This window comes from Anser brachyrhynchus (genome assembly GCF_964034855.1).
Source record: "Anser brachyrhynchus genome assembly, chromosome: 8".
Taxonomy (NCBI): domain Eukaryota; kingdom Metazoa; phylum Chordata; class Aves; order Anseriformes; family Anatidae; genus Anser; species Anser brachyrhynchus.
The window spans coordinates 1411845-1438594 of record NC_137702.1 but is presented as its reverse complement, the minus strand read 5'-3'; the positions used below and the strand labels follow the sequence as shown (position 1 = coordinate 1438594).

The following is a 26750-nucleotide window of genomic DNA, read 5'->3' as shown; positions in this document are numbered from 1 at the left end:
CCCTGCTGCCACACGGGCGGCTCACAGGCGGCCGCGAGGGTTTCCCTGGTCTTCACGGCGTCACCTCCCCAGCGACTGCAGCAACCATAAAGACACTGTTTAAAAATTCACCTTCCGCACGCTGGGCTGGGCTTTTCCCACCAAGGAACTGCCCGCGTGCTGCTGCTCAGCCAGCACAGCTACTCATTGAACACGGGTGGCTGCAATGTCACATTGGAAGTGAGATGCCGCCGAGGAGCAGGCGCTGGTGCGGCGCGGAGCCCCCGTGCGCCCACGTCCCGGTTCCTCCCCGCGGCTCCTCTGCAGTCCAGGCACCGGGGGACGGGGCTGGAGGTGAGCAGCGGGGGTTGCCCGTGAAAGGCAGCTCGGTGCACCCGGCTGCAGCCGCTGGTGCTGCTCCATCACCAGTTTTCCCCTTTCGCCCTCGTTTTTCTCATTCTCAGACACCATCTGGATGATGGAAATTTGCAGGTGTGGAAAAAAGAGGGTGGCGGTAGTTACTTTTCTTCACGCACGCCGCAGCTCATGGAAGGAGCTGCCACGGGCTGTGCTGGCAGCGAGGGGCACCCACCGGGGCCGTGGCCGGGCTGATGCCCACCCGTGGGCGCCGCTCTCTGACACAGCACCCTTCGTGGCCAGGCAGGAGGTGCCCACAGCCACCCTGCGACAGCCGAAGGCACACCCAGTCTCACCGAATTTCTCATAAATTAGGTTCTGCAGCCAGCGCAGCCTCATAGCAAACACACGCTGTCACCAAAGGGCCGGCAGAGCAGGCTTTGCTCGGTTTGGCTCCTAAAGGCAGCCCCCTGCCGCACCCAGCTCCCACACGTTCTGTGGGGCCCTGTGCTGCTTCTTTTCTACTATTTGTCTGTGGGACACACGCTTCCCTTGGACACCTCCAGCGAGAATACGTGCCGGGGTGCCTGCAGACACTTGGCTGGGAGCAGCCAGTGTCGGGCGGTGACAGCCGCAGCCTGAGCATCTCCTGCTGGCCGGGTGGCCCCCTGGCCTGGGGTGTATTTCTGTATGTTCTCTGCGCCCTTCTCAGCCCATGACCTGGCAGCAGGCGGCCAGAGTCCCACAGGAGTGTTGGCCCCTGCTCCTGCTGTGACCCAGGGCAGGGGCTGCTCCGCGACACGAGGATCGCAGACAGTTCTCACAGCTCTTGCCCACCACGCTTACACCCTTATATGCTGATATTCATCTTTCTTTTCTTTTTTTTTTCCATTTTCTTTTCTTTTTCCTTTTCTTTTTTTTTTTTTTTTTTTTTAATCTTTATTTATTTATTTATTTAAGATCTTAAACTGTGCGGAAAGGCTTGAGAATCTGACCTGCAAACCCAGGTGTTCAAAGCCAGAGCAAAAATAAACATCTCCTGATCATCACTGCTATTGTTCTCTGGGGATAATGGGAACAGGGGCAGCTTGTGATGGGGAAGGATCGCTCTGATTCATAATTTGTCAACCCACAATGTTTACAGTACTTAGGCTGGGAAAAATACCTGTTCACAGAAATGATCCTCAATAGGCTTTGCTTTCTACTTACTGCCATTGCTTAGTAACAGCTCTATTTTTAAATGCTAAGAGGGTATTAGACAAAAAAAAATAAAAAAATAAAAAGAAAAGAAAAAAGAATGCACTGAAAGTTTCCTCCATCTCCCTCCTACCTCACATTAAATGCGAAGGAAATGCAGGCACTGACCTCGGGGCAGGCTGGACCAAGCAAGGTGGGCTGCGGCTGCGGTCACGGGCAGGGTGGCTGAGTTGGTGCCAACCGCTCTGCACAACCCTGCGCCTTTCCGCTGTCCTTTAAAAAACAAGCAGTAAAATCTGTGTGCCTGTCCCTGCGACCTTACGGAGCAGCCAGGCAAAAGGAGTGACGGGGATTCCTCCTGCAGGCGGGCTGAGCAGGAAGGCGAGCTCGGGTGCAGACAGTTGAACTCTGGAGGGGGTTTTCCATGTCCCGTGGTCCTATCCGCGTGCTGCCCCACGCTGCTTCCTGGTGGCACTGGGCCCTCCCGGCTGCGGCCCCCACGGTCACTCGTGACGATGTCGAGACAAGTGGGGTGGCTTTGGCTGAGCCAGTGTCGGAGCCATTGAAGGTGAGGGGAAGCTAATTCACTCCACGTGGGTTTGCCCAGGTCAATGCTATGAGTTTATCGGCTTCTTTCCTTTCTCGCCCGCAAGCCCGCTGACGTATTTAGGGGACATAAATGTCTGTGGCTGAGGGAGAGCTCGGGGCCGAGGAAGAGCTGGGGTTTCTGCTAACATGATCTTAAGTTGTCCCTAAAGGCCCATGTCCCCATCACCTCTTGTTGTGTTTTTAATACATGTAATATATTTATATATACACACCTCCTTTATATAAAGGATAAGGTTCACAGTATTAAATATGTGCAAAAAAAAAATCAATGTTTCTATGGTTGATTGAATACCAAAATAAGGCTCAGGGGGTTGATAACTGCAAAGCCCTTTATTGTGGGTACATTTGATTGCCACAAATATCACCCCTGCTGCAAAATAACCTTAACAAGACAGCAATAAACCAGAACCTAGGTGGCTGCTGGGCCGCTCCTCGGCCCTGCCGGCAGCGCTGCCAGCTGGGGCGCGCAGGCTGTGGGGTAAGGGCCCCGAACCACCCCCAGAGGCACAAAGAGGGTGAGCCGTCAAACTGTCGGAACCCCAGAAATGACTTGGAGTGTTTCTGATAGCTTGGTGCCTGTGGATAATAAGAGGCTGTCAGGAAAATATGTATTTTTTTTAAAAAAAGCTGAAAGGCGTGTTATGGACAGAGTCCTGAGTGGGAAAACTGCAGCTTCCCGGGACACTGAAAGCGGGACTGCCCATAGCAGCGAGCCTGTAGGGAGCAGTAGGGGTGGATCACCGGGGAGATGGTTTACATCGCTCGTGTCCGTGACGAGGTATTTGCCCTTGGACGTTTTCTGTAACTCTTCCTGTCGCTGCGTCCTCCTTTGAGGCTTTTCCCTTGGCGCAGCTTCCCCGAGCCCCCCGCCCGGTGCACACACGCTGCTTGGTGTACACGGGCATGGTGCTGGGCACCCCGTGGGCTCGCGTGGGGAGGCGAGGCGCTACCTGATGGTGTTGTTGCTGCTGGGCACGGAGCGTGGGGGCCTTCGCTGCACATCCAGCCCACCCCCGCAGGTCCGGCCAGCACCCTCCTTGTGGCTGGCAGGGTCTCTGCTCGTATTGCCAATTTATTACAAATCCGTCGTGGGGTTACTGCTCATTGCTCGTGCTGTTTTGCACCTTGGGATGCGGAACATTTCAGGGTGCAGAGCCGTGGTGGGCAGGAGCACCTGCGGTGGGGGCTCGGCAGCGCTGCCCCCCTGCACCTCGCCCCACGGCGCGTGCTGCAGCTGGCTGGGGGCACACGGGCACCCCGAGGGGCAGGGGGACACAAGCAGGGACAAACACCCACTGACTGTGTGGGAACACGCTGGAGCACGTGGCGAGGACTTGTTACTGCTGCAGTGTCTGCAATGTATTTTTGACACACGCTTGCTGCAGAGTGCAGCCCACTGCAGCAGAGGAGGGGAGCCGAATTCGCTTCCTCCTGCACTCGGTGGAAAGCGCCGTGTGTGTGCTTTGATGGGAGGTACAGCAAAAATGTAATAGCTGGCAACTCTGCCAGCGCTGACACAAAACACTGGTGGGAAGCCTCTGCATCAAAGCCACGCTAATTTCCCTGTGCTCGCCGCGGAGTTAGGAGTGACCTTCAGCTGTTCTTCACACGGCGGCTCTGACAGGGGAGGTCATGAATGAATTGTGGCAAATTTAGATGAAATTATGGATTTGAGAGACAGCTGTAATTAGGTTTGAAGCAGACATTTGAATACTTTTTGCTGGATCGACCTGGAGAGCTCAGCCTTCTCTGGGCTGCAATGAAACAGGAGCGAGGGCTTTTGCGCACCGGGCATCCGGCCGTGGGCGGCAGCTCCGTGCGTCAGGGAAACGGGATGGAAGCAGGGGCACGCGTTGCTCCCCCGACACCAGCCCCGGCACTGCATGTCCAGCATTCCAGCAGGTTACCTGCAATTTTAAGGGCTATTTAAAAAGATCTGCAAGTGGCTGCGTAAATGGAGAAGCACCTTGGCTCATCTCAGCACCGCGCTCCGGCTTGATACAACGTAACTTCAATTTTTGACCTATTTCATGCAAATCGGTCCTGAAACAGGGCACAGGGATGCAGATATCCAACGTTATTCCAGCGAGCACCCAGACCAGACCTCAGCCCCTCGGCATCCCTCACTCCTCTCCACCTGCAATCTACTTTTCATAGCAGCCTTGGCCAAAGTTCGTCGTAGCTCATGAGCTTGTCATAGCTGCAGCCTGCCCTTGAAGCTCAACACAGAAGAGACGAAAGCTCACAGAGCATTGATAGAATACTTGATTTCCTGCTAATATGAAAACATTTCCAATATCTCAGTTATAATGCAAAAAACCCCAAATCATACTGGAGATGGACCAGCTCCTGGGGCGGCAGCCTGCCCTGCGGAGGTGGGAGCTGCGCTGGTCACGGCAGGCTTGGAGCTGAGTCTTGGGTTCCTCTGCTCTTCTGGTCTCCATTAAAATGTTTAACCGATCTTACTCATATTGTTTCACACCTCTATGCACCTCCTAAATCCTGTGGTAAACAGAAAGGTGTGAAGGACCGTGCAGGTGAAGTCACCTGTCACCTATCGCTTCCTCCAGCTGCCCCCTGTGTCACTCTGCCTCACTCTGCCCAGGTTTTTCCAAGGACTAAGAGACCTCATAGATCTCACAGCCTTTTTCTTCAAAATGTCAGAAAAGAGATAAGCACTGGCTGCTTCTGGGCTGCACAAATGCCTCTGCACCGACACGAAGCGGCGATGGTGGTGATGGCGTTAGTGATGGTGGTGATCGTGGTGGCAGTGGCAGTGATGGTGGCAGTAGCGGTGATGGTGGAGATGGTGGCAATGACGGTGGCAGTGATGGTGGAGATGGTGGCAGCGATAATGACCGTGATGGTGGGGATGATGGCAGCGATGGTAATGGTGGAGGTGGTGGCAGTGATAATGACCGTGATGGTGACAGTGCGGCGATGCGCTGACCCCTGGCTCAGGCGGGGCTGCTCCTGCCCAGCCACCCTCCCTGCCCTGCTTTTTTTCCCCAGGACCCCCAGGAGGAAGGTCTGCCATCGGTAGTTCTTGTTTCAGAAGTTACTGATGCTTTATGCCAGAAACCACGCTGACAGTCCCCAGCCAGAGCCACGGGCACTGGCTCGCAGCCAGGCAGACTTTTAACAGCCACCAGCCTTGGCCTATTTAGAGGGTGACCCAAAAATCAGCCCCCATCTCCACCACCACAGCCCATGACTCATCCGCTCCTCTCAACCTTCAAGCCTCCGGGAAGGGAGGCTGGCGTTGTCTAGAAGCAGATGAAGTAGCACTTGAGAAGACTTAGCGCAACCAGAAGGAAAAAAAAATAGATTGGGAATTCTACAGGGGAAATTTTTAAAGCTATGTAGCACCACCATTTATTAAGTGCAAGGAACTGTGCCATTAGTAACTACTACTTTCCCATATATTTCAGGCTCTTTAAAAATGAGAAGAAAAAATCGGGGTTATCAGTCTGAAGCACGTGCTCTGATTTGCCGTGCTGGTGTAACTCCAGCAGACACCAGTGAACCCAGATTTGCAGAATCCACGCAAGGAGCACATCTAGCTTTCCAATAAAATCTGCTGAAGGAACTTCACGATTTTAAAACTTTAATTAGCCAGATGTATGAATGAATAGAAATCAGTATGGAGTGGAGTTATTTATACGTGCGTGCCAGTGAAAAGAGGTTTCGCTACCCATGCTGAAGCCCAACTAATTGACTTTGCACACGAAGCAGTGTTATAGCAGGGATATACCCTGGACCCTCATCTTTTCAGAAAGCAGCTATTTTGGCCTGCTCTTCGCTTGCCTCCTTTGGTGTGTCCCTGCTGCAGTTAGTGGGAGTGAAACCACGATGAAACTCCTGTAATTCCTGAGGCTCTTTGTGTGATGTGCAACCACTTCAACGTTATCTGTAAACAGGACCAACAACGCACATATGCTGATAAGCAGCTAACAAAAGCAGCAGGCTTTTCTCCCAAACCTCATTCGCAGGGATGCCAAATCCTGGCCTGACCGTAGGCTGTTTCATTAGTGATCGCCAGAGGCCGATTCTGGAGTTTTTCACTGCAAATGCATCCTCTGCTCTCCGCGGCACAGGGTGATGCAGCAGCTGGTTGTCACCCAATGAAGCTGTGCGAAAACCCAAGACTAGAATAAATCAGCCTGCGCTTACCTGGGAGCCGCTACCCAAGTGTCTGTGCCCAAGGCAGCAGTGTGGCCAGGAGAGCGAATACTGCCGCCCGCCTCCAGTGGTGCCACAGCCCTGGCACGGCGCAGGGGGCTTCCCCCTGGCACAGCTGGTGCTTTTCTGCACCAAAGTCACTCTGCTTAAATGGGAGCCCGTAATCTGGCTGAGTGGCTCAGCCATGAGCATTTCCCAGCCCTTTTATTTAGCTCTGGCACTTCTGAGGCCCTCACACACCCGTCCCATGGGTGGGAGAGGGAGCTGCTGCCTCCGCAGCCTCCCCCTGCATTCCCATCCACATAAAGTCACGCATCTCGGAACGGCCACAGACAACCCTGAAGCTGGAAGAAGCAAAAACCCTCTGCAGTCATAACTCCACCAATGCAAAGGCCAAACCCACCTTCAACCTGTCCCGCAAAGGACAGGAACTTAGCGAGGGTGTCCAAAAGGGGCCAGCCAGGTGACAGCAGCCGAGACCTCACACCGTGACGCAGGAAGCAAAGCCCAGCCCAGGGCAGAGCCTCCCTCCTGTGCCATGCCCCAGGCCCCATGCTCATGGGGCTTTCCTGTTGGGGAGGCTGTGCTGCTCCCACCTGCATCCCCGGGCACAGCCCCGGGTTCCTCCCCTCAACACTCGTCTTCTCCAGGCAGAAAGCCCTGTCTGTGGGGTACTTTGTGGGTAAGGACTACAGGGCTGTCCCAGTTGCTGGTCTTTTTGTCTTGCAGGGTCTTGGAGATGTTCAGCAGGACTTCAGGGAATATGCATGAAGGGAGGAAAACTCCCCGTTATAACAAAACAAAACAAAACAAAAGAATCTCCTTTTACAGCGGCTCTCCTGGGAGGCAGATTTCCATCACCTGCCTCCCAGAAGCTGTCCCTGCCATACCCAGGCAGCCGTTTGCCTTCCCTGGTGGGTCGGAGCCCGTGTGCACGGTGTGCCACATAGCAGTGCACCACTTTTATGTGCCGCTGGTTAGAGCAGCAAAGGCTTCTTCTCTTCTTTATGTGCCTTCACTGAAGAGCACTTTCTTCTGCTCCATCCCCAGCTCAGGGCAGGCAGCCCCACGGGTGCCGCAGGCATCCCCCACTCCCAAAGGAAAAGATGTTGGTGGGGAAGATCTGCTGGGGGCCGGATTTCAGTCCTGCTCCACATACAGTGACAGCGGGAGAGGCTGGGAGCAGCCCGGGTGCAGGTTGTCTCCACCAAGGAACTAGCCACGTCCAACACGGGTGGAGAACTCAGCGCTGGTATAAACCCTCCCGTGATCCTCTTCCAGCTCCTACCGACCACTTTCCCACTCCAACGCTGGGCCGGCGCCGTGGTGCTGGGAGAGCAAGGTGGAGGCCTCACGGCACACAGCGAGCCCTCGAGGCTGAGCATGCAGGATGGGCGCCAGCGCTGCCGCTGAGAGCTTTGGGGCGGTTGGAGACGAAGAGGGAAGCAAACGGAGAGGCATCTGCCCCGCCAGCTGCGGGAGCTGCCCTAAGAGCACCCGGAGGGCTGAGGCCACACGCTGCCCTCGGTGTTCGACCCCGCCGGGGGCTGCTGAGCTCCCCGTGCCCCGCCGCTCCCGGGGGGCACCCGGCGCCCTCCCCGCCGGGCCCCCTGCCCAGCCCCGGAGCAGAAAATGGCTCCGGCCTCACGGGAGGGAGGGCAGGGGGGAGGCGGAGGGCGCAGCAGGGGGGACGCGGCATCACCGGCGCCTCCGAGACCCCAGCGCGGGGATGCCGCGGGCTCGGCGCGTCCCGTCGGGGCGGCTGCGCCCCGCACCGCTGCGCCCCGCATCCCCGCATCCCCGCGCCCCGCATCCCCGCGCCCCGCATCCCCGCGCCCCGCACCCCCGCACGGGGAGGGCGCGGCCGCCCGGAGCCGCTCCGCCCCTGCGCCGCCGCCGCCGCCTCGGAGCGCACCGCGGGCGCGCAGCGGGTCCCGCCCCGCCGCCGCCGCCGCCGCCTTTGTGGCCGGGCGCCGCCCGCAGCGGGGCGGGGCGGGGCGGGCGCTGCGCGGCGGGGCCGGCGGGCGGCGAGCCCCGGGCGCGGGCAGCCCTCGGCGGCGCCCCCGCAGGCTCCGCGCCCCCGGACCGCGGCTCGGCCGCGCGTGGACGCGCGCTCCCGCCTGCAGCGTGAGTAGCGGCCGGGGGGAGGGAGCGGGGGGCAGAGCCCCCGAGGGATGCGCGGAGCCTCCGCGGGGGGCCGGGGGCGGCCCCTCCCCGGGTACCGGCGGCGCAGGGCGCTCGGGGCGGGTTGGCGCCGCCGTCGCCCCCGGCCCGGCCGCGGTGCTGGGCGCAGCCCCTGGAAAATTCCGCGCCCGTTGCCGGCGCCGCGCCGCGCTCCGCGGGCACCGGTACCCGGGCGAGCCGTGGCCGGGCGCAGCCGAGCGCCGGGGGCTGCGGGCGGGGCGCTCCGCGAGCTCGGCTCCTCCCGACCCCGGGGATGCCGCCGCCACGGCCGGGGCTTGAAACGCGGCCGGCGCTGCGGGGCCGGCGTGGCGGCTCGGGAACCCCGGCGCGGCTCCGGGCTTCCCCCTGCAGCCGCTGCCAGCCCCGGCCCGGGCGGCTCCGTGCCCCGGCCCCGGGGCTCCCGGGAGGCTGGAGCGGGGAGGGGTCGTGCCGGGGGAAGTTCCCCGGTCGGGGGGGGGATAGGGGTGCTGGGCGCTTTGGGTGTGCGGGAACTCCCGTGCAGCCCCTTCGTTTTGCACATCTGGGAATTTCGGCCGAAGCCTCCGGCCACGTGCCGCCCTCGGTGTTAACCTCAGGTGCTGCGAGCAATTTTCGTCTTTGGGAAGAGACGAAATACCGGGCGCTTTCCTCCCCATTGTTCCGTGGCAGGAGAAGTGACTTAATCTTGTGGGCTTTGCTGTTACGCATCTGCTTGCTCAGATACTCGACAGGGAATGTATGCTTGCCATGGCAACCTCCACGTCGCATATTGCAGCCACTTTTTTGGAAGTAGCAAGACTTGTTAAAGAAATAGGAACAGCTTATTTCAGTGCCTACGTAATCGTAGATAGATTGCGCGTCTTGGAAAACATGACCTGTTTTTCAAGAATTTTAATGCTCCTTTGGGTTCATAGGTGTGTGTTTTACGGGAAGGAACGGGAGCCAGCCTCCTGGGGAGGTCATGCATTTTTCTTTTCATACAATCCTAGTGAACGGAGGTTTCCTCATTTTCCAGCAGTGCACGCTTAAAAAACTGCATGAAATCAATGACCTTCACGTCAAATTTCTCGGTGGGTCGTTCTAGCTTGATGTCCCTGCGAACTTTAACCTTGGTCGGTGTTTGATGCATAAAACCGTTTTTCAGTGATGCGAATGATGTTGTATAGACAGCTCACAGGGGAGCTTTTCTGCGCATTTTTGTTATACAAACAATGTGAAAAACTTAAAACCGGCTTCACATGAAACCAATTCCGGCGGTTCCCAAAGAAGAGGCCATCACGGCTAATTGCACCCCGTGCGCCGGGTGCTTCCCAAGCCGGGCCCGGCAGCTGGGAAGCAAATGCTGCTCGCTGCAGAGCCCGGCGGGAGGCAGCTGCGGGACACGGCACGGGCACCGCTGCCACCGCTGCGGGAGCCCAGCGAAAGGAGGAGGTCAAAATTCATCACTCCTTTGTCCCACGGGAATTTATAAACGCTTCTTAGCCACTGATTAAAAAATGGATCGAGTAGCAGTTGCTTACCGAATGGGATTTTGAAAGGAAGGTTGACCGTTTTCTCTGGAATATTTCAAGGCGGCAGCATGTGCATGCTGGTAAAGCCACAAAACTTCCGATTAATGAGGAATTAATAGCCCCTGGGGCATTTGCGTCTGTACGGAGCCGTGGTGGTGTGCACACTGATCTGAGAGCAGGCGGCAGTGATGTGAAATACAGCAGAGCACTGAACTGCATCCTGAGCCCCGAACACAGGGATTGAGGCGCCGCGGCACGCGGAGAGCAGGAGCTCGGGGGGGAGGCAGCGGGCAGCCACCCAGGGGGTGCCTCCCGAGGCTCCCCGAGCGCAGCAGAGGTCTTGCCGTGCTCCAGAAATGGGGACTCTTGGTGTGCAAGAGCTTCGGCTAGTGCAGGGCCGTGTCCTGAAGTGCTGGGCAGTCATGAGATGGGTGGGAGACCCCTCGCTGGGGGTGTGCCAGGGAGCCCCCCATGGGCAGCCTGCACCCGGCTGCCTTGGGGCCGGACCCTCTGCAGGGGGTGCAAGGGGAAGTGTTCACCCAAAATAAGGTGTGCGACTCCTTCGGGGCCATCAAACACAGGCTGGGCCGCTGCGTCGGTGTCTGAAAGGCCGCAGTGGTAGCCATGGGAGGCGCGGGGTGGAAAACTGTCCCAGAAGCGGTCTTCACAGCTACTTCACAGCATAAATGAACGGCCTCGGTGGGCGTAAGCCAAGCACAGACCGAGCACCTAAATGTTGCATTAAGCCCTGTTTAAGGATTTGCAGCAGCCACCGTGAGTCTTTGGTTTTCAGCTCAGCTCTCTCTAATTTTAGCATGGTTTCTGTAGGCTTTAATTTGCCGGCATGGCAGATTGCATCAAATCCTAGCACAAGTCCTTCAGAACTGCTAGCTTTCTGTCAGATCTCTCGCTCTTTTTTTTTTTTTTTTTCCTTGGAATGCAGCAATTTGTTGATAGCAGCTAAATCCCACATGTTTTACTGTGCATCTCCGTGGGGCAGATACCCGCCTGCGAGCACGAGCCGTTTGAGAGCCCTGGAAGAGGCAGAGGCGTGGTGGAAGCCCAGGAGGAAGAGCGTGGAGCTGGGCTGGGCTGGGCTGAAGGAGAGGCAGCCGCTGGCGGATCTGCAGCCGCGTGTGGGAGTGTGGAAGCAAAGGGGCAGCAGCCCCAAGCAGCTCTCAGGGCGGTGTGGTGAGGTGGCGGAGCAGGGGAGGAGAGCTCTGTCGTCCCTTGGTTAACGCACTGCCCGGAGTGAAACGGATACACGGCTGTGGGAGTTCAGGCCTATTGGAGGGAAATGCTATTTTTCCAGATATTTTGCTGAGGAAAAAGAAAACGAGAGTTGGAACAGAGAGAACCTGAGGAAAGCAGGTTTATCAGCGTCCACGCACAGGAGACGGGACAACGGGCAGAAAAAACTGGAGTCTCTTGGTTGGGTGAAACACAGCGACAGGGTTTATTCAGACGTGTGAAACAGGCGGGGGGGACTCCTGTGGGGCTGCGCTGGCTGTGCAATTGCCCATGATGGGAACAAACGTACAGCATTTATGTCTCGTCGGTTACCAGTCGTGGCTCTTGCAGCGATGCGCTTAGGGTGTAAAGGCACGCCTGTGGAATCTTTGATGCTCAGTTTATCACCGAAGCTTGATGCTTGAGAGACACGGCGTGGACTAAAAATAGAGCAATCAATAGAGCGAGCTTGCAGGTATAAAATACGTTTTCAAGGAGCAGAAACAGAAATCCACATGATCTCGGACGTTCATGCTGCGCGACGTCATGAGCAGCATTGCACGCGCGTGTGCCCGCCGCCTGCCAGCAGCGGCGTCAGTGGGCTGTGGCCGCTGCCCCCAAGTGTCAGTACTCCCCAGGGGGAGCCGAGCTGAGCTGAGAGCTGGGGTTGGCTTGGAGTGGTTTTCAGCTCTTGGCTTGAAAATACTGCTTTGTTGTTGTCTTCGTTTGTGCTTTTAGAAATTTGACTTCAATTGAGTTAGGGAAACTTGGAAGAAGCATGGCATGCCAGACCCTGCTCTTGGAGGGACCCACTTCTGTAATGAGTTCACATTTTTTTGTGTTAGGGGCCACGAGAGGGACCATCACCACTGTCCTCCCTTGCTCTGATGGGTGCTCTTTCATCACTACCTGGCGCTGGGTCTCGACTGGGTGCGTTGGTCAGGCAGGGGCTGCTCTTTTCCCCAGGGGATGCTTGGCGAGATGTTCACAGCGCCTGCGGGGCAGCTTGCCTTCATCACTGCCATAAAACCTGCTCAAGGTGTTGGCTGAGTGGTGACGAAGTCTCTTTGGTTTAATTTTGCCTTGGTATGCCGATGGGGCCACATGGTGCGTGTGTTAGGCGTTCCCATCTCTAGGTGCACCGGAGCCTGAGCTGTTGTTACAATGAGAATTCTTAAATTTTAAAGCCTGAGTACTAAATTGGTAGCTTTCAGCAGTTCTCTAATTATGTGAGACATTTTTTGTACTTAACAAATGGTTCTTATTCTTGCCAGCACTTCAGCCCGGTGTTCTAGGACTTGTGGGTGTCAGGGAACAGAACATATTTCTGTGTCTGTGAATATGATCCCACACGTTGTCTTAAGTGGGAAAATGTTCGCAGCCCTTATATGGCGAGGGATTTTTTCCTAACGCCATCAGTGCCTTCTCCTGCAGCAATAATGCAGTTTTATCTCCCCGGTGCTTTGTAGGCTGGGTATTGATTGTGAAGCAGAAGTACGAAGTGGTCTGTCTCTTTTCCTGGCAAAAATACCTCGCAGTGTAACCTGCTCCATGGCCTTGCAAACTGCACAGGAAGTGTTTTTAGACATGGTTGGTGCTTTTTGGCAGCTAGTAGGTGTATAGACGCTCCGTAGAGGAGCACCTGTGAGCAGCAAGGGTGCTGGTACTTACTTGCCAGGCATCGTGCATCTCTTCTTTATCTTTGCTGGGCGTTTGCGTGCTCCTCCTCGTGCTCAGCCATTTCAGCAGCAGAGTTGCAGCCTCCCAGCTGCATGGACAGGCGAACACTGTAGAAGAAGCCAGGATGTCTGCTTGTCGTGGCACAGTGACGTGCTGCACAACGTCGTGTGGTTTTCAGGGATGTACCAGGAGGTATCTTGCCATGCTATGCAGTGAGATGATGAGATAAATGAGTTACTCGAGTACTGTGTGATGTTCTGAGTGAATGCTGGGGACAGGCTGGTTACAAATTCATGAAAATGTGAAAAAAAAAAGAGGAGTTCTTTACGATGATGGAAGAGCAGAATGACCCTCAAAGGGCTTTGGGGGAAATACTCATTTTTGCTTCTTGCCTTCCTGCTGAGTGACATAACACCCCAGAATGTTTGGCTTGTACCAGAGGGTTTTGTAATGCTTGTGGTTACGTGCAGGAGGAGGAGGAGGAGGAGGAGGAGTGGGCTTCATCCCCGCTGGTTGCTGGGAAAGCCAGAGGCTGAGGCTGGGCGAGCGATGCTGCCTCGTGGGCTGTCATGACCACTTAATTTGGAGGGGCTGTGCAGCTTGGTTCCCTCCTGGGCAGGCACGTGCAAGAAGGGGAGGGGATGGCCCAGTACAGAGGAGCAGGGATCCACGGAGATCTGCCGTTATAGTTATATTAATAAAGTTATATTTAAAAAGTTAATAAAATTATATTAATAACTTTCCAACATTTAATAATATTTTGAAAGGGCTACAACCAAGCAAAACTTATTTATTTACACGAGAGAGTGTTGGAGTGTTTAAGATGGGGCTTACGCATCAAAACAAATTGGGTCAGGAATGCTATCAACGCCTATGATTTCTAGCATCTTCTTGGTGTGACAGCTAAGCAGATCCATCCTTTGCTTTCTGAAAGGAAGAAGCAATGGGAATTTCAAGATGGTATTGATGCTGATATTTTCAAACAGCATTTTTTACCAATACTTAACAGAATAACAGTTTATGTGAGAGGTGCTAGGACGTAGACACCTTGTATTTGTAACCACATAGTGATACAGACTATATAACCACCAGGTTTGTGGTGTACGAATGTCACCTAGAGCACAGCACCTCTCTCTTCTCTTCTCTTCTCTTCTCTTCTCTTCTCTTCTCTTCTCTTCTCTTCTCTTCTCTTCTCTTCTCTTCTCTTCTCTTCTCTTCTCTTCTCTTCTCTTCTCTTCTCTTCTCTTCTCTTCTCTTCTCTTCTCTTCTCTTCTCTTCTCTTCTCTTCTCTTCTCTTCTCTTCTCTTCTCTTCTCTTCTCTTCTCTTCTCTTCTCTTCTCTTCTCTTCTCTTCTCTTCTCTTCTCTTCTCTTCTCTTCTCTTCTCTCTCTTCTCTTCTCTTCTCTTCTCTTCTCTTCTCTTCTCTTCTCTTCTCTTCTCTTCTCTTCTCTTCTCTTCTCTTCTCTTCTCTTCTCTTCTCTTCTCTTCTCTTCTCTTCTCTTCTCTTCTCTTCTCTTCTCTTCTTTCTCTTCTCTTCATTTATTTGTAAGAATAGTGCCATAAAATGTGGTTTTCTTTATTCATTATTTCACGGCTGCAGAGGCTGCTGCAGTATTTTTCTAAGTACTGGAGGATTTTCTCTTGTAAAGCCTCATTTCAGGATTCCTACAGAAGTATGTGTGAAAGGGTGCACTAAAAATGAGCACTGAAATGCTTGCCTGTGTTAGCACATCAGCTTTTAAATATGTGCACAGGAACCCCTTTAAAGTAGGTATTTCTGTGCATTTTCCAAGGCTAACCGGTGCCTGAGTTTTTATTCTGCCAGGAAAGGCACTCTTTTTAATGGAATGTCATTAACACTCTGCTGCTGGATGATCATTTCCATTTATAATGGCAACAATATGTTAACTTCGACAAGTTAAAAATTAAGACCATGGAACTGCCAGTCAGAGCAAAAGGGCTGCTGGCGTTCTTTAATCAGAGCTGCTATTTTTATGTGGACAGATTTAGCATAAATAGGTGTGATGCAAAGTGTCACACCACATTTAGTCCTTGCCCAAGACATCTTAGTTTTGGAATGGCTCTCTTTGTATTTCTTGATTAATCATTATCCGTGGGGAGGGGGAAAAGATCTGGTTTTATCATTTGCTTCCTCCTGCCCCCACCCCAGTTGTTCTGCTGTTTAACTGAGTTTGTGTGAAACAGCAAAGAAAAGGGTTTCCAATACAGTTAAGTGATTGCCCTGCTTGCACAGCGCATGTTTCATGCGATAACTTAAAGGGCTGCTTAATTTATGGCAAATCTGAAGCACGTGGAGCTAAATGGGATTACATTGGTTGTCGCTGGGCTTGGCTCCAGTCCACAGCTGCCTTTAGAAACATTGAGGAATACATGCCTCATTCAGGATACGGTACTTGAGCATACTCCTAGGGTTTCTTTGTTGCCTTATACAGTGATGTATAAGGTAGGTTTTGTTTTGCTTTGTTTTCCCACGTTTCAATATTACAAATTCTTTCTTAGCAGAAAGGCTCTTCTGCGGTCGTCTTCCTCACCTCCGATGCCACTCCTGCCCCTTTACCTCCTCAACCTCTGCCTGACAACAGGAAACGAACTGAGGGCAAGAGCAGTGAGAAAGGAGGTTTGGGGGTTCTCAGGACTTGCACCTTCTTCTGTGCAACTCCTGCAATTGGTATAACTGGTAGATTTGGTTATTATATCATTACATTTTAATAGATTGCTATTATATATATAATGATATAATTAGTAGATTTAGTCAAAGCAGAAAAAGCTCTTCTGTGTTGGCTGTCAGATTAGTCTGAGATTAGATAAATCTTAATTACTCTTGCTAGGTTTGATCCTGACTAGTCACACTAAACTTATTATAATAAGTTATGCGGTTACTCGCAGAGAAACTGAGTGTTGGGATCAATGTCTTGTGTTGTCAGAAATTGTTCTCTGACATCCTGTTGGTTTGAAGCCCCTGTTGCACTGGAGATGTTGAAGAGCTGAACCCACCTTGTCCTCTCTGTGCTACTCGGGTTTCGGTAGATAAGTATCATGTCTGCCCCAGCTCGTCTCTTTTATGACCTACTTAGTCACTCTTCACAGAAAAGTCCATACCCTTGCCCATCCTTTTAGCCCTATTTTGAGCATTTTCCTTTCTACTTCAATGAGGGGACCGTTTTTTATAGCTTTAGAATAGCTCTCAGAAACCTGAAAGAAAACTAAATTGTGTCCTTCCAGAAATACTCTGCATTTTTCTAGTCCATTAGTCTGAATGCGCTGACTTTGGCAGCATGGGGTGAACAGCATGAAAAAACATAGCCGGTATTAATAGAAATATAAGATTAACAGAATACAATGAGTTTGTTCTTGTTAAGAAATGCTTACCTAAAATACAATACCCTTTTAAGAAGAAGTTCATAGTTGACAAGAAAGAAAAAAGAGATCATTATCTTTCTAATGAACTGATAAGTCTGAATATTAAATCATCTACAGAAGCTACCTCTCAGCTTTTACCCATCCTCTTTCCCTAACTACTTTACAGCAGAGAACTTGCCTTCTTCTTTCTGTAGGGCTAAGGAAAAGCACTTTAGCACTGAGTACAAAACCTATTCTTGGCCCTTGTCTCTAGAGCACAATCTGTATATGTTTTCCTATATAAATGCATATGTCTATATAAAATACAGATTCATATAAATAAACATTTTAATTCACCCTGATCACAGGGATTGCTCCACAATCATCGTCTATTCTCACAATAGCAGTGCACCTGGAAACTTTCAAGCAGCAAGCAGAATGGAAAGCATTAAGGAGTTATTTGAGTTTTCAAAAACCTTCAGCATGGTGGTGGTGTTGTCAGGGCTTAATTTTTACCTCCTGTGGGGTCTTGGTCCCCTCTGAAGGATGCATACTGGAATAATTTGTGCTGGAACAGATTAAGCTGGAAATGGGGTGAGCAGATTATGTTTTGGGTGATGCATGTGTTTCTGGTCCTCATGCATACTTGGTTGTAGGCAATGCATGAAGTCAATGACTCCATGAAGAACTGTGGAACCAAGCAGCACAATAAAGAAATCTGGGAGCCAAATAGCTTCTTCCTCCAAGTCAGAAGAGAAGTAGTGTTCCTTATTACTTTACTGCAGAAAAGAAGGGCAAAGTGCATGTACGTGGGTCTTCCTGGCATCCAGCAGATAATGCCCATAGTCTCGCGGTGAAACGGGAAGGTTGAACTGAAATCCTGCGTGTCCTGCTGTCCCTCCTGAGTGACGTTTTTGCAGGAGCTTCATAGTCTCACAGACTGGTTTGGCATGGAAGGGACCTCAAAGCCCCCCCTTGGCCCACTTGCCATGGTCAGGGCCCCCTGTCCCCAGCCCAGGCTGCCCAAATCCCCCCAGCCTGGCCTTGGGCACCGCCAGGGATGGGGCACCCACAGCTCCCCTGGGCAGCCCAGGCCAGGCCTCACCGCCCTCACGGTGAAGGATTTCTCGCTAATATCTATTCTAAATCTACCGTCTTCTAGTTTAAAACTATTATTCCTCATCCTATCCCTACACAGCCTGACGAAGAGTCCCTCCCCGTCTCTCCTGCAGCCCCCTTTAGGCACTGAAGGCTGCCATGAGGCCTCCCCAGAGCCTTCTCCTCTCCATACCGAACTCCCCAGCTCGCTCAGCTGCCTTCATGCCTCGTTGCCACTTCAGGCCGGTCAACGAGCAGCTCGATTCTTCCTGTGAGCCCCTGGCCCCCCAGCCTTGAGCCACCACCGGCCGTGCCGCTGGCAGCTCCCCGGGCCCGGAGGGAAGCGAGCACCTCTGGGTGCTGCGCATGAGGCGCGGGGCTGGCTGCTGGCAGGAGCTGCCTGGGTGGGCTTTGCAAAGCCGCAGAGTGGGGGTAACTTTTGGCTTTTTCAGGTTTGCCCAGAATTTCTGACCCATCTACGTAGTGTTTTAGAGAAAGCACAGTGTGGAGGTAGAGGTGACATTTTTTCTCAGACCAGCTAGCACAAATGCGAAATAGAGCTTTTCGGGCACACCAGGAGTTTTCCAGACCTGCTCTTTGGTTCTTTGCTCTGTGAAGCTTGCACATCAGCCAAGCTGTATGTCCTGAACTGAGTTCTTCCAGTTTATAACTGCTCCCCTGATAAATATTTTCTTCTCAGGACTGTCAAGACTAGGCGGGAAGAAACACAACTCTCTGCCTAGGACACTATAGTTTTTTTATGCTCTCCCAGTCGGAAACATGCTGGCCCTTTTAAAGCAGCAGAGCACCGTGATTTTCCGTGGGGTGGCCATACCACCAGCTGCGAGCTTTCTCCCACCTCCCTGAAAACCCAGGTGGATTTGAAGAAGAGGTCAGCCTCTGGAACAGGAGGCTGTAATGCTGTAATGTGCCTTCGGGAGCCCCATCGCCATGAGCAGGAGGCTTGCGGGGCACAGGGCAGCCATGCGGGCTCGGGCAGCAGCTGCAGGTACCCGCAGGAGCACGGGGACTCGTACAGAGAGTCAGGCTGCCCTCCAAGGCTATCAGCAGCGCTCGGTATCCAGCCGTGTCCTTTGAACAAGGATGAGAAAGCAGACGGGGGGAGCTGCTCACGGAGTATCATCCACCCTGTGCACTGAAACAGCTGCTCTGCGGGAAAATTAGTGTGAGATCGTGTGGTTAAAGGTGATGTAATAGAAGCGCACGGCAAGACTGCATCGATGCAGAAGGAGCATTCATTCTGTGATGCTGTAAAGCTTGACATTGACTGCCGCTACGATCTTGTAACAAGCACTTTCCACATGAGGAAATGGGGAATGTCAGTGTTATTATTTTGTATCTAGTATCTGTTGCTGTCTTCTAAAAATACACACCTCACAATTCCGTAATGCATTTAATAACTGATATATTTCCTTCCAGCCACGTGACCCTTAGAGTTTTACAGTACCAGCTGAGCACTGGGGGGCCAACCACGTTTGCTTTTAGAACTTACAACGATTTCTTTTTTTAACCTTTCTTGTAATTTAATTTCATCCAACTCTGCCCCCAAGAAAACACAGAGAAATGTTTGAGACTTTTTTTTTTTTTGCTATGACTTCCAAGGTACCCTCTGCATTATTTTCTGACCAGTGAGGACTGCATATTTATAGCTGAGAGCCAAAATCAGCCCAAACCTGCAATGAGAAACAGTTTAGTGTAATGCTGGCAGCATACACAGAGTTAGCATTTTTAACTAGTAAGTGTTAGCAACCTTGCTTTCTGTTGAGTGCAGGCTTTGTGTGCTGCACAGCAGGTTTGTGGAGGATACTGAAAAAGTGAAGCAAGAAGCTCTTGCCAAGCCACAGCAGAAATGATGAGCCACAAACCCCTTGACCACCCCGGTTTCAGGACAGGGATGCAGATAGCTTTTGGGGATGCACGGTGTACAACCCATAGGTGGCCTGCCCACCAGTTTCAGGAGGCAAAGCAGCCTCTGTCTGGTGCTGCTGCAGGTGCTGCACTGCATCCTGTGGCTGCCTCCGGGGAGGGATGGAGAGAGTACTTGGAAACTGTATGGTGGAAAAAGCTATTAGTGTTAAGGCACTTTCTCTTGTTTTCAGCTGTGAGCTGTAATTTAGTATGATTATTTGTTTCCTAATAAATTGTGTGTAGCTCATCTCAACATCAAAACACATTAAGCTTTTTGCTCTGATGTCTGTTACACAGGCTAATTTAATTCATCTTGGGAAAGGAGTCTATGACCAGATGCACGAGATTTGACTCCAAGATATCATGCAGCTTGTTCTTTCTATCTGGATATACCCAGAAGGTCAAATCCTGCTTGTTTCTATGCTCATAATTTAATCAAAGTCAAGAGAGCTCCATAGGTCTATTCCTATGAGAGTATATTCGTTTTTGATACCGAAGCAGTATGGAGGGTACTGAACATCAAGTAAAGGTGGTAGCATACGAATGAACTGACAAGAAAGCCATCCACTGATGTTTGTCTTACAAAAGCTTCTAGTGTTTCAGCTGGAGTGGCTACTATTTAGCTAATAGAATTAAAATAAGGATTTTAAATCTAAATGGAATTAAAATACAATGTGGTGACTGCTGACAACATTTAACTGAGGATATAACATGAATGCTTATTGCTAATTAGTGAATAAAAAAGGTTATTAGCAATCTACATCGTGACGTTATTCTGGAGATGAGGATGTGGTTTGTTACTAAAACTACTCTGAAGGCAAAGATAGTCCACAGCTAAACATAATTTAAGGTCATTCTCCTACATTTTCTCTCTCTAGTTTTCCGCTCTTTCTACTTATTTTTCCAAATTGCGATAGGACGAGTTCTGCTTTATTTCCATAGTAACTTGGTGTTGAGTTAGCGCGCGCACGTGGAACAGGCGTTGGTCCTGCGTCTCCCGCGCGTCAGCGATGCGGGCGTTCGGCTCCGCATGGGAGTCGTGGCTGCTGCCACACCAGCTCACCATGCCAGGCATGCTGTCCTCCCGCTGCTTTTGCCTTCCCAGCAAACCCAGCTTTTCTTTTCTCCTTCAGATGTTTTTTAGTGTTTCCTGAGCCATCTCTGCCTGTTTAGTCTTTATTTTACATACACCGCCTTGCGTTATGGCTTTATATGCTGGAGGAGGCAGGTGGGGAGAGCTGGCCTTTGGGGCTGCACTGCTTTAAAACACACCCAAGAGCCGTTGGGCTGGAAAACTGGCATTGCTGGGAGCAGAGCAGGGCCTTGCGGGGTCGAGCAGTGCCCGGGCAGGGACATCAGCGCTGCCTCACCACCGCCTTCCAACCACCCTGGCCTTGCCTGCCTTGTGCCCACCCTGGCCCGACAGCGTCTGCGGATGCATTTCGCTTGGTTTAACACCCACCCTGCAAAAATATCCTGTGTCGGTATCTGTGTCGCGTTCTTCTCGGGGAAGAAAATAGAGCTGCAGGGCGCTGCGCTGCATCCTCACAGGTTCTCCTACGCACGCCGAACACAGCCACGCAGGGACAGAACGGGCCGACAACTTCGGTGGTTGCACGGCAGAATAATTTATAAACATGAGCCCTTACAGAACAGCATGCCAAGAAAGAAACGCAGGTCTTTTGTAATATCGATAGTGATTTTGTAATTGATTTCCTGGAACACAGCTTTTAATTGTGTGATATTTTAGTGTCCTATATCTTTGTGCTGTTGTATTTGTCAACAAGATGAGCAAAAGCCGTATTTATTTGTAGTCGCTTTCAGAGTCCTTTAACAATGTACGTTTAACAAAATGCAGAGGATAGAAAGCCAACTTCAGCTGCAGTTGTACAACACAAAGTTATCAAATTCTATGGGGGGGCTCAGTTAAGTTGCTGGAATAACCTCTGCAGGCTCTGTATGGGCATATTGTTGAATATATTTAATTTTTACATTTTGTGCTGAATGTTGCTGGTTTCATTGCATCTAGGATCTGCTGCCTCGCTCATTTACACTTCCCTTTCAGGAGTGCAAATCCAGTTTTTTCTTTGGAGTTAGCACTTAAATGCAGGTGTGTAGTTCACAGTGAGGGGGGTGTATGGAATCAAAGCGAGCAGAAAGCGGGCTGCAGGCAGCCCGTGAGCTGCAGGAGGCAGGTTCTGGTTTCCTTGTCTGTACCAAATGCCGGGGGTTTTGCACTCAAGGTGACACAGGAGGCGGAACTGAATTCCCTGCTTTCACGTGCAGACCTCCAGTTCCACGAGAGCTCAGCTCTCACCAGCAGACCTCGTGGCAGGAGCCGTGGGATGGCTTGGAGGCTCGGGACTGGGGTGCCCCAGAACAGAAGTTGAATGTCCTCATGTCCTACAGCCGGTCCTTCGTTAGCCTGAGCAAACCGGGCGTCTCACGTGTGGTTGTGAGCCCCAGCACAGGTCTCACAGAAGTCCAGGCTGTTTTGTAGGCACACAAATGACCCAGCGCTACAGAGCAGAAAGGGCTCCTGCGTGACTTCGTCTGGGCTTGTGTAGCCATGCCGGTAACACACAGGCAGTAGGATAAATGCAGGGCCCCAGACCGTTGTACCGCTTTGAAGGCCAACAGCCATGCAAGACATTGAGATGTCCTGTGTAAAGAATTCATAAATGACTTTCAAATGACCGATTCCTCTGTTGCGTTTTTATTAGCCCTGTGCAGTATGCTAATACAAGAGAAATAATGCCTTTCGTTTTGTTATTGCTGTTTGTCTGGGGGTTTTCACTTGTTTTTGCAAGTGTGTATGATGTCCTAATTCTTGACAGTTGTAAGAGAAGTCCCAAGTAACTTAATGCTTCTTCTAAAACCACCGAGGGAAAGCTAGAAAATTATGAGTCACTTCACGCTTTCAGAATCACGAACAAACTGGAACCTGATCCAAAGGTTCACAGAGTTCACTAACACCTGCATTAACTTGCATGAGATTTGAATCAGGCTGCCAATACTTACTTGTTTAGCGCAGCTTTATCAGAGGTTTTATTCTGGACAGAGCTAAATACAGCTCTTTGACAAAACCTATATTTGTACTTGAGATAGTGCATAGTGTAAAGGAAGTATAAAAATACTGGTAAGAGATCATTCTGAGTTGCTTTTCGCTGTTTCAAAAAGCTGTTCTGCACGGTGTCATGCCCAGTTTCTCCTAATAATATTTCAGGGTTTGCCCCAAAATTTTGTTTTGAACCACTGGTTAGTACCCCGTTCTTATGAAATCCAGTATTGTTTGCCAGTTGTGTGTGGAGAAGTAAATTGTGTTTTCTTAACCAGACTGTATTGATTTTCAGCAAAAATGGCAGTAAAAGAGGAAAAAATAAAGAGTGGAGAGGCTGGCGGAGAGGCATCTTTCTGGAGAGGCAAGGAAACGAAGGGAGAGCTGTCCCAAGAGGCCCGGCAGCCCTTGGTGCCTGCCAGGCGTCCCTCCGGGAAGGGGGAGCGTGCACTGGTGGTGCTTCCAAAGAGTTTCTGCACCGTCTGAGGTCCATGAAGTCCTCGCCCACTGTCTTTGCGGGAGCTTTGCATAGATTAGCTTGTTTGCTAATGCTACTGCTAGGGGAGAAGTCTAAAAGCTTCGTAATTGGATTTTTTGTTCTTTACATAACAGCAGGAATTCTTTTATGCACCAAATAAAGAGTTGTGTTATTTGCCAGCACTAACCATACCGGATCGAAATAGCAGCACAGGCCACTTATTCTGAGAGGGAAAAGCATTAGAACTGCATCTTTTACTGAAAGGTGAGCAGCAAAATCATCTGGAACGTATTGGCGAGGACCTTAGCTTTAATGAACACTTCCACTGCTCTTGCTTCAGCCATGCTCAGCCTCATAGATGGTGTCGCACTTTGTCTCTGAAACGCCAAAGTCTGTGTAATGTGGGCTGGTTTTTTTGTGTGTGTGATTTGTTTTAAAGGAAAAATCTAAAATAAACAAAAAGATTGAAAACAATTAACATTTTGTAGCCAAACAAAAATAACATTAGTTATTTTTAATGCTTTATATTCTAATTAGTTTTGTAGAGTATGACGCACAGTGAGTTATGGAATTAGTTGTGGTGGCTTTGTGAAATCCTGGAACAGCATTGCCTTACCTATGAAAAGAGCAAAAGACCTTGCCATAATCTGCCCTTATGAAGAAATGTCTTAAAACACGTGTAAAAATTCAAAAATCTTAACTTTGGACAGGTAGATAGGAATAATAATCTCATCATTTTAGTGTATGGCATCCTCTAGGAGCTGAGAAGTAAAAGCACCCGTTTTGGTGTGCTTGGGTTAAGAATATCGGATTAGACACTGCCCGTGTGAATCAGGAGTCACCCGTGATACCTGTCCTTGCTTGGAGAAGTCTCTGAGTGTAAGCCTGTGCCTGGTGTCTGCTTGATGGCAGAGACCGCCACGCTGTGCCCTAGCAGTCACTGCTCTTTCCTGGGAGTGACAAACGGTGGTCCTCCGTGTGAGCCAACGCGTGGTGTTGGCCTGGTGGCCGTAAGCCTTTCTGCGTAAGGCGACCTGTCTCCTCCTCTTGATTTCCCTTTTAATACTAATTATGGGCCAGATTGTTCACTGATCGTTTGAGCCAGTCCCCTCTTCAGGCACAGTAACAGCTCAGATGCGACCAAGGTTCCTGCTGCTCTAATTTGCAGCTTCATTTCACCTGGGACAGTGCCTAGATCAACCCGAGTCTGGCTCCCAGAGCCCTGGAGACTTACAGATGAGGCAGTAAGTAACTTATGAAAATGATTAAATAAAGGTGGCATGTCTAGGCCAAGATGGGCAGGCATTATGATGGGGTAATTCATCTTTACCATTTGCCAGTCCTTGATGGATTATTTCAGAAAGGCTTTCCTCTCTGGGAACAGGAGGCAGACAGGAGCGCCCAGGAATCCCACAGTCTGCTGCAGATCAGCACTCAGGTTGCAAGCTGCAGGTGCTTAGCATCCCAGTGCAAATATTTCGGTTTTTACACTAGTGGTTTTGTGTGTGTGGCCTCCCCCTTTCTTGTGTACTAACACAGTACTCGGTGAAGAAACAGGCAGAGAGGCAGTGGCGGAGAACAAAGGGTGGTTTTCCTCCAGGTTGTATGTGCCCTTTCTCCTGTGAAGCCATCTACTTAACAATTAAATTGTTTCATTTGAACTTCATGTATAGTAGCAAGTTTTTGCTTTTATTGCAGTCAACATTAAAGCTCGAATTCACCTACATGGGTTGTGAAGGCTTCCATGAAATGTGTGCAGAGTGATCTGGAAAGATAATTGCTCACTTGGTTAATGCTTGTGCTGCAGGACCATGCTCCAGGTAGGCAGCGTTTGTTCTCAGTCCTCTTTAGAGAAAAGAAAGATAAGGAAAATCTGGCAGGTTCTGTCAGCTCTCGTGGAATAAAGCCATGGAGTGACGGTTGTCGTCTTGCCTACGCTGTTGTGCTGTCATATCCATTTCCCTGACCTTTTATCTCAGCCTTCTTCAACAGGAAAGCATTTTGAACCATGAGAAACCTTACAGTTGTGGGAAACCCTTGAAGCTTTGCCAATAAATTATAATAGATGGTAGTTGAATCTTTTCAGTATTTTTAAATGCCGTGTTCATTTCTTGATTAGTGATTCAGAGCTGCATTCCACTCTCCTTCATCCCGACGTGTGCTCATTTGTATTACTTTTCTTAGGTTGGCACTCTTGTCCCTCTTGTCTGCATGGATGCTGGAGCAGCATTCAGACACCTTCCAACAGCATCGTTAAGCTCCTGGATAAGTCAGAGCTCGTTTCAAAGCTGGGAGCGCAATGAATAAATATTTTAGAAATCTGAACATGCACCTTCAGCAGTAGTTTATTTTCTTTGAATTTATATTACCATCAGAGGGCACTTCTCTGTGAAGTTATTTTGGATTCTTAACATCATTTGGATTGTTTGGGGCTTGGTCAGAACGACCTTTGCTTATTGACGGCATGTTCCTTTGGGCTTGGAAGTTGAATGGGAGTTTTACTGGTCCTTTTAAGTGGACAGTGTCGCAAGGGTAAGATTTAACCGAAGGCCAGCCAGTTTACATAATCTGGGCCCTTTCGCCCTAAAATGACAGACCTGCCAGCCCTGGTCCCCCGGGGAGCACGGGGGGGTGCCCCTGTGCAGCGCTGGGCACCCAGCTGCAGCCCTGTGCCAGGCACCTCGCGCCGAGCTGGACCGGCCTCAAGGGAGCTGCTTTGCCCTTTCCCTGCTCTCTGCTATTAAAAATAATCATTTCTAATCTTAAAGATTTTACTCAAGTGACATTTTACCCTGACAAGGTCCTCTTGAGAGATGAACTTAGCGTCTTTCGATCAGCAGATGAGGGGGAAAGTGAACCAAAATCAGCGGTGTAATATTTAACCATACTTTAAATGTCATTTGTGGACCAATATAATTTACTATTGCAATTAAGATACCTGTAGTATTCTTAATAATGGACTTCTTACAAACTTAACTATTTGTTAATGTAAAACATTTAAACAACTTGAAGAGTAATCCTCAGCTGTTATAATCATCTCTGGAAGACTTAATTGATTTTCATAATTGACAACAATACTTCTAGTTTAATGGTTTTAAAAAACGTTTTTCCAAGTTTTGATAGAAGGAAACTTTCTCATAGGGAAAGTGAAATGCCATAAAACCCATGTTATTAAGTCCTCTGAGTAAATGAATTTAATTTCACTTGTTGTGTTTGTTAAGCACAGCCATGCAAAGCAATTAATCTTCCTGCTCACGCATACAGTATTTATTTTAGCTGATGAATCTCTAAGGAAGAGGTCAGAGACATGTCCGCATCTTCTGTGGCTTTGTGAAAGAAAAATACATACAGTTAAAAAGAATTACAGAAGGGAGGACATCAATAACTGTGTCCTTCATCTTTCTGGGCAAAAACACACTGAAAGAGAAACTCTTCTTTAGGAGAAAGGCTGTGATAATCAGCCCAAGGATGATATTTAAGCTTCTTTGAATATTCCTATTCACTTTCCTCTCAAGCTAAGTGGATGTGTCTTATCTGCCGTACGGTCGCAATTAATGAGAAACCTATAGCCCTGTTCGGCACGTCTGAGCATTTTTCACTGCTTTTAACTGACTTATCCAGCACCTAGTGTGACTTGATGGACTTGGATGGTTTCCTTTAGTCCCTGCCCTTTGAACATTTCTTTTTCTGCTAACATTTCACATTTGAGGTTTAATCTCTTGAAACTTTATTAGGAAGGAATTAGCTTCTACAAGAACTGAGCTGTGGAAAATGGACATTTGGATCTCATCCTAGTTCAGAAGAACATTGTTGTTGTGGCTGACGCTTTGGAGCGTGGGTCTCATTAATATACCCTGCACAGTCCGGATCACGAGAGCATCCTCCTCCTGTAGAAGATCCAACTATCAGCTGCAGGGAGT

At 50.5% G+C, this 26750-nt stretch overlaps 1 protein-coding gene across 5 annotated transcripts in view; it reads left to right on the top strand.

Annotated features, from left to right (window-relative positions):
* LRRC7 (leucine rich repeat containing 7) overlaps positions 1-26750 on the top strand; it is a 181828-nt gene that overhangs the window by 10562 nt on the left and 144516 nt on the right. Inside the window, exon 1 of one of the 5 annotated variants that reach the window (XM_080601779.1) lies at positions 8324-8451. The exons of 2 other annotated variants lie outside the window; for them this stretch is intronic. The gene's annotated coding sequence lies outside the window, so the exon portion shown is untranslated. Of the gene's footprint in view, positions 1-8323; positions 8452-26750 lie in introns of those variants that run through there. 2 more of the 5 variants (XM_080601783.1, XM_080601803.1) reach the window with 2 other exon arrangements.